The following is an 11,866-nucleotide window of genomic DNA, read 5'->3' on the forward strand; positions in this document are numbered from 1 at the left end:
GCGAACCAAATGTGTCAAAAGTAGTTGTGGAGTTTGAGGTGAAATTTCATAGAAGTGTTTTTCAATATGTATTAGGATATCAACTAAATAGGAAAAACTTTGTGAGTTTTTTATTTAAAAATTTTAGATATATACTTTCTAAACAAGATTAATAGTGATTAGTTAATTAACCTAATAAACAATCTTTTGCTGCAACATGTGGCATCTCTAGTTTAGTCCACTCTTTCTTAATTAAATATCTCAAGTTTGAACCCTAGATATGGAGTACCTTTAAAACTTAGAAGAGAATGTTTTTTACTCTCTTAATGAGTCTGCGTGACGTGAATCTAAATTAGTCGAATAGATAAATTTTTAGATATCTTATGATGTGTATATATATGGAAATATTACCTTGATAATTTATGTCAGTGTCATTTTTATATTCGGTTTCAACCAGAAAAAAGTCTATAAATTTATTATCCAAGCATTCTCTCAACTTTTGGAGCTATTTTTCAAATGTACAATACATACATGCATATGAAATCTATGCATTTCTTATGTGTTTTTTTTTTTTTTTTTTTTTTTTTTTATAAATACTAATTAGTTAGATTCAAAATATTGCGTCCACTCGTATATCACACTTTTACTGCTAGATTAAGATACTTTCTTTTTTTAAAAAAAAAAATTGAGAGGAATACAATTTTCCAGATAAATTACAGATCTTATATTATATGATTGTTTATATATCCGAGGAGTAATTTCGTATTCTAAAATAATTTGCAAATATTCATAAGTTGATTCTACTTTTCGAACTATTAAAGAACAATTTAAAATCTCACAAAAAAAAAGAACAATTTAAAATGTATCTTTTCTATGTATATTTCTGCTACGTATAACAAAAAAACCAGTATTCCAAGAAAAAGGGTTCCAATCGGCAAGGCAAGGCAATTCGGAATTTGTTTCTTGTAGCATCAAAGGAAGGAAAGATGTAGGAAAGCTGGCTGTTGTCGAAGCAGGAAGATGAGGAAAAAGAACGTCTCCATCTCGCACCTACAGCTAGACAATAACCTATAATTAAGAACTAAATTAGAAAGACAAAACAGTAGAAAACTTATCATTATGTGCATATGAAAGGAAAAAAATAAAATAAAATGATGGAGGGTAGTGGGAAGAATTGGGTTACCCTCGTTAAGCTGACATTTATGGTCCTTGAAATACAATAACGCAAAAACAGGTTGTAGAATTAAAAACACAGATGAGCCAAATGATAGATACATCATAGTTCACATTTATCACAGGCAGGGTAAGATGGAATCCATGGCGTCAATGGTGATGTTGACTAAACTGTGTAATACTAAATAATGAGAGAGAGAGAGAGAGAGAGAGAGAGAGAGAGAGAGTCAGACCATTAAAGGCATTTAATGTTGCATATGGTTCAGCCTCAGAAATTGTTGACAGAATGAGTAATTGAGAAAAGGGCAGGCACACCGTTCCACAACACAAATAAGGGCACCCCCCCCACCCCCCCCCATCAATTAAAGACCCATCACGTTTACCCTCTAGGGGACGCTTTCTCTCATTCACCTTTTCAATCCCAACTTGTTTTCTTTCTCTACAGTGTCTGTTCCATTCCTTCATGGTAGTCGAGAAACAACAGCTTCCTTGTTAAAGAAACCACTAAAATTTTCCCAATAAACCAAAATCTATCAGCACTTTATTTTTCTTGTTTATTTTGTTCTCATTATCTCCAATTTGAAAACAAGATAAAATATTTCAGTGATGAAATTAATCTATCAAACTTTCTCCTCACATTGCCATATCAAACGATGGGTTGGCAATGCTACTAATAAAATCTGTGAGATGTTCTTTAAATTCACCTTTCTTTAAGCAAAACGGCAAACTTCACAGTAAGGTAATCTTGGCATCCATATACCATATCCTCGAATATAAGCAAATGTACACGAGAAAAAAGTATGTAAGGAAACAGAAGAAAGCCACTATTTTGCTAATACAAAAGCTTTATAATTATTATCCGATATAGATATCATTCCAATAACTCCAAGAGCTGATGATTTGAATGTTGAGCAAATGATCCATAGAGCACAGATCCAAGCTTTAACATAAAAGCATCAAGATGATAAAAGAGGGAAAAAGCAGCAAGCAAACAAAGAAGAAAAGAAAAATAAAAAAAGGGAAGGAGATTACGCAGCTCCAACAATCCACCTACTAACACACAGCAAAAACAATAGGAAAATATAAAGAGAAGAGTATAAAACAAGAACACAACAAAATTTTGGTGCGTAAATAGAGCATCCTCACCAATCCAATACACAAATATTCAGCTGAAAAATCAAATTAATAATAGAATAATTTTAAAAACCCTCCAATGCTAAAAATCTCTTCATAAAATGATTTGAGAATACTCGCTTTTGGCTGGGTTCTAGTCTAATTAGGAAACCCTAGAGGTAATAGTAGCAGGAAGAGGAGTCACGGGAAGAGAAAAAGCCAGTTACAGCAGAAACGGGCAGAGAAGATTCTTGAAGCCATGATGAATAAAACCAGTCCAATGATGAAGACGAAAGAGAGTTAGATAAACTGACAAAAACACAAAACCCTGATCCATGAAATTTAGAGTTAAAAAATAAAAGTGTAATGATGATCCTTTCCCTCTTTCAGTCAGAAAAAGAGGGGAAAAAATATTAAAGCAGTCAAAATGTTTCATCATTACACCAATCTGCTCTATCCCAACGACCTTAATATTTTTCAAATGACCAAAAGACCCATGTGTTAAATAACCTTCCAATTTCCACAATCATCTTTATATAACATCAGATCAAAACAATAAGTCACCTTTCAGGGTCATCAACAACAAAAATGGGTATACCTGAAAGAGATCAGCTTGAGAGGAAGCAACAATTGGGGGGAATGAAGCCTGGTCCGACGTCACTAACTCATGATCATCAATCATATCTCAATACAAATTCAGAGATAAAAATTACAGATCTAGTTAGTGGCCTCGAGCCAGACAACATTCCCCTCAAAAGATATATAGCTTCTCAAGAACCCAGTTGACACAAGGACAGGTATATATGGAAGAGATGAAGAAGGAAGGAGGAGAAGAAGAGAGAGAGAGAGATTTAGTGTGAACTAAGGCAAAGGAAAAGAAAGTGAACAAAAGGCTAGGAGGAGGAGAGATGGAAGGTGAAAAAGGACAAAGAACTGATCAGGAATTGGGTTCCAGAAAAAAAATATATCAACGAACCCCATATCTCTCAATTGTCATGTCTCTTCCTTCTCAACCATGCAATATATATAGAATTCAGACCCCATCCCTTATTTTCCTGATTCCTCACTTCCCCTTTACGATTAATAATTATCATACTGACCTAATCCCACCATCATCCCATTTAAGTGGTCAATTATAGTTTAGCAAAATATCATATTATTTTGTTGATTAAAAGACCTTGTAATATATTTTTTTTGAATCACTTATCTAAATTACCATATAAATAATTTTTATTTTATTGTTCATTACAATTATTGTTAATAAGTTTTCTGTTTATCATGGGTCAATTATTTTTTTTAAAATGTATAATTTATTCGATTGCTTTTTATTAAAAAAAAAAAAATCATTTTACTCCTCTATCATAGTGATCTAAGAGACTAGAGCTTGATATTCACTCACTCTAACAGCGTGATCCTAAGAGGGATTATAATATGTTATTTCTAAGTAAGATGAATATTAAATTAATAGAATAAGAGAATTTATGGTAAAAAAATAAAGGAATAAATAATAGATTCAGCATTTTGTTTTTACAAAAGTAAGAATATTACGGCGTTGATGGTACAGCCAAACCAAAAACGGGTCGGGATTAGTTGAGCTAATTCACCGGCCTATGTGGGATTTTTTTTTTCTTTTTTTGGTCATTCATTTCCAGGAGAGGTCGGCATAGAAATACCAAATTTTGTTATGGTGTGAATTTTGTTGAAGTATAGAAAGTAAATTACGATTGACCTTTGAGTTTACTTCTATCTGTTTTATATTATTACATCAAAAAATCAATGAATTAACTGTTATTTAAAATAATAAAAAATTGTTTATTTGAAATTTCAAAATTGCTTTTCACTATAAAAACAATTTGATCTGCTACCTGTCTCGTTATCCTCTTGATTTCTCCCCCTTAGCTGACCTTAGGGTGGCAATTTGGGACAACTCATAATGCAATACTAAAAACGAAAAGAAAAGAAAATTAGAGTTTGTATTCGTATCAAAATTTTATCAATCTATTTATAATACGCTAATAATTATATATGTCTCAGGTTGTTTAATTAATCCGATTTAACATATTTATAATACGTTTTATTATTATTTTATGTGCAAATTCATGACTCATTAATTTAATTTAATGTATCAACCAATAATCACATTATTAAAAAAATGTATTATTAAATATAAATTGAATTACATATTATATTATATCATTAAAAGAAAGTAAAAATATAACTGACTTTTTGTCGATATACAGTCGGTAATTTCATTATCGGTATTTCAAATGGTCAGTAATTGATCGATAATTTGGTTGGTAAATTTCGTTACTGTTTCTTTTTTTATTTTCTTGTAGTGTATATATTTATTGTTTATAGGTAATTTCATCGCTTTTTTTTTTTTTTTTACTTTCTTGTAGCATATATATTTATTGTTTATAGTTGATTTTCATTTTATTTATTAAAAATTATTTAATTTACATATTTATATAAAATTTAAACATTATTGATATTGCCGAAAATGCACTTTATATGATCTGACAACTTGTAAAGAAGAAAAGTGAAGTGGCTATTGCCTAGAGGTGGCTATTGCCTAGAGGCAACCACTACGATGCTTTAGTCAAAAAAATACTCAAGTGGGTGGGTGAATTAAAAATAATAAGTAGTGATAAATGAGTAGTAAAATGTGTACCTTAAACCTATATCCTAAATAGCTTTTATACTATAAAATTATCAAGTTACTTAGCAGTTTTCCTTGAGAATCTGAAGTGTACTGACTAGTAGATAAAGAATATCGTAATGGTAGGGATTCTGATGATTCCTTTATAACAATCTTCAACAGTAAGAAAAAGGTTTCCAGCTTCCAATGTAAGGGCGGGTCTTTTCGGAATTAGATGTCTTGATAAACATCCCAAGAAATTGGGTCTCCACATCTCGAGTCTCCATATCTCGAGTCCTAGAGTCTTGACGTCCGAGTTTTCTAGTCACGACCATATCATCACTTGGACCAATGGGAGACCGCTAACATGTACCATACTTTGGGCGAGTATTGAGCCATATCAGAATTTCCCTTGATGGTTTTTTATTCTTCATATTTCAATTTTTACGGTTAGTGCCCACTACCTAGACACGTAGTTCAATCACAGTGGAATCCTGTCTCGCATCTTTTCTTTTGTCCAAGACGCTTCGTTTCTCATGTGTCATTAAAGCCTATCGTTAAATCTGTCCTATAAAATTCCCATTCTTCCCACTATTACTACTTTTGCTCTCACACTCCTTTTGCTTCTAGAATTCTCCATCGTCTCCTAAGAGTTGTTTCCAGCAGCTTTCCCTTCATAAAAGGTAATCCCTCCCATCTTCTCTCTTTTCATCATAGAATGAATTAATCCTCTTCTTCTTCTTTTTGGGGATAGCTCCTCCTCAAGATCCTCCTTTGGTGGCCCCATCCGTGCTCCAGTCCCCATTGTTCTGCTGAGAGTCGTGCATGATAATGAGCCTTTAGTGGTGAGTGATATAAGGTCTGCTTTGACAGAGAAAGACATAGACTGCTTTTACAACGCTTATCAGATCCCTTAGGATACCTTCCAACTCTACACTTTCAGCTCTAATGTTTGCGTTGATGACCATGTTCTTGCAAAAGACACGATCATCATATACGAAGAGCATATGAAGGAAGGTTTTGACTTGTTTTATACCGATATCTTAAATTTCTATAAATTTTCTATCGCCCAACTTCATTTCAACAATTGGCACATTCTTGTGGCCTTTTGATTTTTCTACTTTAATAACAACATAGAGCCAAGCGTCACCCTCTTCTCACAACTGTGCCCACTGCATACCCGAGCCAATAAGGAATATTATTTCTCAGTAGCAAGAAGTGCCACACTCTCTTCATATGACTCCCTTCAACTCTTAAATGGTGGAAGAATAAGTTTTTCATTGTCTGCAACCATGTTCCTGAAGGTTTTTGTAACGACCCGAAAACCAGACCGCTACAGGCGCTAGGATCCAGATCGACTTAAGGTCGCCGAGACCCGTAGCAAGCCTAGCATACAACTGTCATACCTGATAAATCCCACACATGATCATACATTTTCATAAAAATTTAAACTTTTTCATACACCAAGCTTGACCTGTGCATGCACCATAACATTAAACATACAAACCCCATACTAGAGCCCTCATCAAATGCTCTAGCTGGGTCAACATTACATACATCAAGCTTGGTTTACATCACATTAATAAAACATTAACATAAGATCATGTACAAAAAGGGGATTGACATAATATTAGGGCCAAGCACAATACTAAACCTCATAACATTTTTTTTACACAATACTTTACATTACATTATCTTTCATGTCCACAACTAACTATTACATACACTATGCCTTTACTCTTCCTGACCTCCTGGTCTATCCCGAACCTGCAAGCCTGGGGGTTAAGGGAAAGGGGTGAGCTACTAGAGCCTAGTGAGCAGAACAGTAAAATAATATATTAAAACATATGCTTTCATGGAATGCATCACATCACAAACAATTCACATCAAGGACAGACTTGTCACCATTAGCCCTCTACACATTCCAATGGTGCCAGGGGGCGTAGAATGGGCCCCACTAGTCTTTCTCTTAAACATAACATAACATAGCATATCCAATATGCCAGGGGGCGTAGAATGGGCCCCACTGGTCTTTCTCTTACATAGTGCTAGGGGCGTAGAATAGGCCTCACTGGACTTCGTACCGTATCATCGTCATCATATCATATCGAGGGCTTATGGGTCATCCAACATCCATCCACACCAACATCATAATATGCAATGCAACATATTCATGAATTCTAATGCAAAACAACCTAATACATATCATGGCATTCGTGATGCATGAGTCATGCTAAAAAGGATTCATTGCTTTGAAAATAAAAGAAGTTATGTTCTACTCACCTCTGGCTGACGCTTTACTGGCTCTGTAGCAGCTAGCTCACTGCAGACCTCTTCAGTCTCTCAGGTCCGATCCTACACAGGTGGACTCAAATGAGGGACCAAACATACTCTAACATAACTCTAAACATCTCCCCAAAAATCCCCTAAAACATCACAAAACATCCATAGAAAACATGCAAAGGAAGGCTGGACATGGCACTTTCGGCGGCAGGTTCGGCGATAGGTTTAGCGGCCGAAAGTCCCTCCAGAGCCGAAACTCAGGCACCTTCGGCGGCACCTTCGGCGGCCGAAAGTCCCTTCCAGAGCCGAAAGTCCCTTCCAGAGCCGAAAGTCTAATTTTCGGGGGCGAGTTTAGGTGGTCAAAACATGCCACCACAGGCAGGTTCGGCGGCGAACATGGCTTCGGCTGCCGAACCTGAGTTCTTCCAGAATGGGAGAACTCAAGCCTCTCATGCACATTTGCCTCCCAAACTCTCCAAACTCATGCAAAAACATGCATAAACATACAAAAACACATTCTCAAGCTTTTAGGGGCTTAAAACTCGCCTAAACCCCAACAAATATCACATTAAACATGCATTTACCATAAAGGGTACATAAACCCTAACACTTTAAATCTACTCTAAACATGCATCAAATACCCTTAAAACCCCTCAAAACTTACTTAAAACATAAGAGAGGGTGAGGATATACTCTTACCTCTTGAAGATCGAGAGGAGAGGCGATCCAAACTTGGAGATGTAGAGAAACAAGCTCCTGAGGTCTCCAAGCTTCTAAAACCTTGATCTTAGCTTTAAAATCTTCAAAACATGGTAAAAACTCATAAAAACTCTGAGAGATTTGAAGGAAAACATAAAATCAACCATGGAGGGTCAAGAACTCACCTTTGTCCGAAAATGGAGAGAAAAACTCGCCCATTTTCGGACATGGGGCCTTTTATAAGTGGCTGGCCAGACCACCTTTAGAGGCCAAAGGTGCTTCCAAAACTCCACCACGTTCGGCGGCCGAACTTGACATTCGCGGCAGCAAAAGGGAGCCACTTTCGGCGGCCGAACATGAGGTTCAGCGGCCAAACCTGGCATTTCCCTTCAAAACTTTCTTTTCTTTCAAAACTCAATTTTCTTTCTTAATCAAACCATAAAACATGTAAAAACATTTTTGGAAAGCCTTTATTTTACCCTCTAGAAGATTTCGACATCCGAGAAATTCCGGATTCCAATGGAGATTCCGCCGGAGGTAGGAATTCCGGTGCAGGGGTCTAGCCGGGTATTTCATTCTTCCCCCCTTTAAGAACATTCGTCCCCGAATGTTCACCAAACAAGCATAGCATCAAGAGAAACACATAAAACCTATAACACTCACTTAGAAGAGATAAAGATATCACTGGAGTATGAACTCCTGGGTCTCCCAAACACTCTCTTCCATTCTGTGGTGATTCCAAAGGACTTTCTCCATCGGGATTTCCCTGTTCCTCAGCTTTCTGATCTGAGTGTCTATGATCCGTACTGGCTGTTCACATAGGTGAGACCTCTTAGGATCTCTGCATCTGGTTCATCAAGAACCTTGCCTGGATCTGACACAAACTTCTATAACATGGAAACATGGAAAACCGGATGGATTCTCTCTGTGGAAACTGGTAAGTCTAACTTGTACGATACATTCCCAACCTTTTTTGCGAGACCTCAAAGGGTCCGATGTATCGTGGAGCTAGCTTACCTTTCTTCCCAAAGCGAATCACCCCTTTCATAGGAGACACCTTGAGCAACACCATATCTCTCTCCTGGAACACTACAAGCTTCCTACGAACATCTGCTTAACACTCTTTCCGGTTCATAGCCGTCCTGATTCTTTCTCTGACCACCGGTCTTCTCTCTGCTGTAATATGGGATAACTGCCAAGTGATTTCCGGCCGAGAACATCTGCCAAAATATTTGCCTCACCCGGATGATACTGAAACTTGTAACCATAATCACTAAGCAGTTCTACCCATTTTCTCTGCCTCAGATTCAACTCTTCCTGACTCAAGATGTACTGTGGACTTTTATGATCTGAAAAGATCTCACATCTACCTCATACAGGTAATGCCTTCACATCTTGAGCGCAAAGATCACAGCTGCCATTTCTGGATCATGTGTAGGGTAATTCAGCTCATGCTCCCTCAACTACCTAGAAACATAAGCAATTACCCTTTCATACTGCATCAACACATAATCTAGTCCCACCCAGGACGCATCACATAACACTGTGAAGTCTTCATTACTGGTGGGTAGAGTTAACACCGGTGCTGACGTCGACCTTCTCTTTGGCTTCACAAAGCTTTCTTCACACTATCCTGACCAAACCAACCTCTGATTCCTTTTGGTCAATCCGGTCATAGGAGCCGCAACTCTGGGAAAGTTCTGGATGAACTTCCAGTAGTTAACCTGCCAAACCCAAAAAGCTCTTAATCCACATTACCGTAGTGGGTCTGGGCTAGTTAGCTACAGCTTCAACTTTCTTGGGATCTACCTCAAAACCCTTTTTCTGACATATCATGACCCAAGAAAGATATGCTCCTTAACTGAAACTCACATTTGGAGAACTGGGCATCCAAGCCATGTTCTCTCAGGGTTTGCAACACTGTCCTCAGATAATGGGCACGCTCCTTTGCGTTCTGGAATACACCAAGATATCGTCAATGAAGACAATAACAAAGTGATCCAGAAACTAACTAAAAACTCTGCTTATGAGGTCCGTGAATGCTGCAGGAGCATTGGCTAGCCCGAACAGCATCACTAGGAACTCATAGTGCCCATATCTGGTCCTGAACGCCGTCTTGGCACATCTTCTTCCTTGATTCTTAACTGGTGATACCCGGATTTCAGATCTATCTTGGAGAAACAACCGGCTCCTGCTAGCTGGTCTAAAATAGATCGTCGATCCTAGGTAACAGATACTTGCTCTTAGTAGTGACTTTATTCAACGACTTGCAGTCGATACAAAGTCTTAAGGATCCATCCTTCATTCTCATAAACAACTCTAAAGCACCCCAAGGTGAGGTACTAGATCAGATGAAACCCTTGTCTACTAACTCTTGCAACTACTCTTCAACTTCTTTAACTCTGCAGGTGCCATCCTGTAGGGAGGGGTAGAGATGGGTCTGGTTCCCATCATCACTTTAATTTCAAACTCTATCTCCTTAGTAGGTGGTAAACCGGGCTACTCGTCTGGGAAAACATCTAAGAACTCTTTGACTGCGGGTACTGAAGCTGGTTCCCCTGACCTGACCGCTATGCTCTCTAACATGAGCAAGAAACCCCTAACAACCTCTCCTGAATAACCTAAGATCCAGTAGGGCTGATATCAAACCTCTAGGTATCTCTACTCTGTCCCCTCCAAAGACTACCTCTGATCCATCCTGAACTCTGAACCTGACTACCTTGTCTCTGCTATCCAAGGTAGCACCATGAGTAGAAAGCCAATCCATCCCTAGAATGACGTCAGAAATCAGTCAAATCTAGAACCATTAGGTCGGCTGAAAGGCATCTATCCTCAACATATTCTGAACTATACCGGTAGACTGACTCCGCCACCGATGGATCACACTTGGGTCCACTGACCCAAAGGGGACACTCTAACCCAGAAGCTATCAAACCCACTCTATCTACGGCTCTCGAAGCAACAAGGAAAGAGAAACACATCAGGGTTCATTAAAGCATACACATCAAAACATAAGAGAGTGAGATTACCTGTCATCACCACGTCCGATGTGTCAGCCTCCTGCTGGGTCATGGAGAAAATCCGAGCTGGAGCTGATGGACCTTCTCCGCAGGAACCTACTGAAGAAGGAGCTATCCCTCTCCCTCTACCTCTGCCCTGTGCCATGGCTGAAGATACTGGCTGTGCCACACTACCTGAAGCTGTCTGCTGTGACTGTGTCAACAAGGTCGCAGTGGGACACTCACGTGCTATGTGTCCCTCCTGCCCACACCTGAAACATGCTGTTGACCCCAACCGACAGACTCCCTTGTGCGGCCTATCGCACCTCGCACATCCGGAGCCATCTGAACCAGAGCTCGAACCATGACCTAATCCTAGACCAGACCTTAACCGATTCCAAAACTTGTTCTTCTTTGATCTTTTGAGGCCTCTGTCTCCTTTTTTACTCTTCGTGGCAGCCTCGCTCAGAGAGGAGAGACTAACATTCTCTGTCCCCGGGATTTTGGAACCCGAAGATTGTGCCACCTGTTGCTTAACTGACCCCTCAATGATGGCACTAGCCTCCATCTTCTGTGCTGCATCCACAATGGCGTGGAAGCTCTCTCTCTCTGCTGTAAGGATCAGGGAGGAATACCTAGAGTGAAGTCTCATGGTATACCTCCTAGCTTTCTTTTGATCTGAATCATATGCTTGCCCCACATACTGAAGCAACTCAAGGAACTTGTCTGTATACTCATCTACACTCATATCCTCCGTCTGCTTTAGCTGCTCAAACTCAAAAATTTTCAGCTCTCTATAACTGTCTGGAAATGCCCATCCAGCAAACTCATTTGCAAACTCTTCCCAGGATAGGCTTTCCAACCTTGGGTCCACATAATTTTTAAACCATTCTCTTGCTTTCTTGCATTTCAATGTGAACCCTGCCATCTGAATGGCTCTACTGTCGTCTGCCCCCAACTCATCTGTTATCATTTTCACCGT

General features: G+C 38.6%; 1 long non-coding RNA gene across 2 annotated transcripts; it reads right to left on the reverse strand.

Moving 5' to 3' along the window:
• Positions 1-681: 681 nt before the first annotated feature.
• Positions 682-3,365, reverse strand: LOC110623264. 2 transcript variants are annotated; one of them, XR_002489249.2, is made up of 2 exons: positions 2,864-3,365; positions 682-1,029 (listed from the first exon to the last, which is right to left on the reverse strand). It is a non-coding gene; the product is annotated as an uncharacterized LOC110623264 (long non-coding RNA). The 2 variants fall into 2 exon arrangements; XR_002489248.2 differs by having other exon boundaries at positions 682-1,047.
• Positions 3,366-11,866: the final 8,501 nt, after the last annotated feature.

This window comes from Manihot esculenta, chromosome 1 (assembly GCF_001659605.2).
Source record: "Manihot esculenta cultivar AM560-2 chromosome 1, M.esculenta_v8, whole genome shotgun sequence".
Lineage (NCBI taxonomy): Eukaryota > Viridiplantae > Streptophyta > Magnoliopsida > Malpighiales > Euphorbiaceae > Manihot > Manihot esculenta.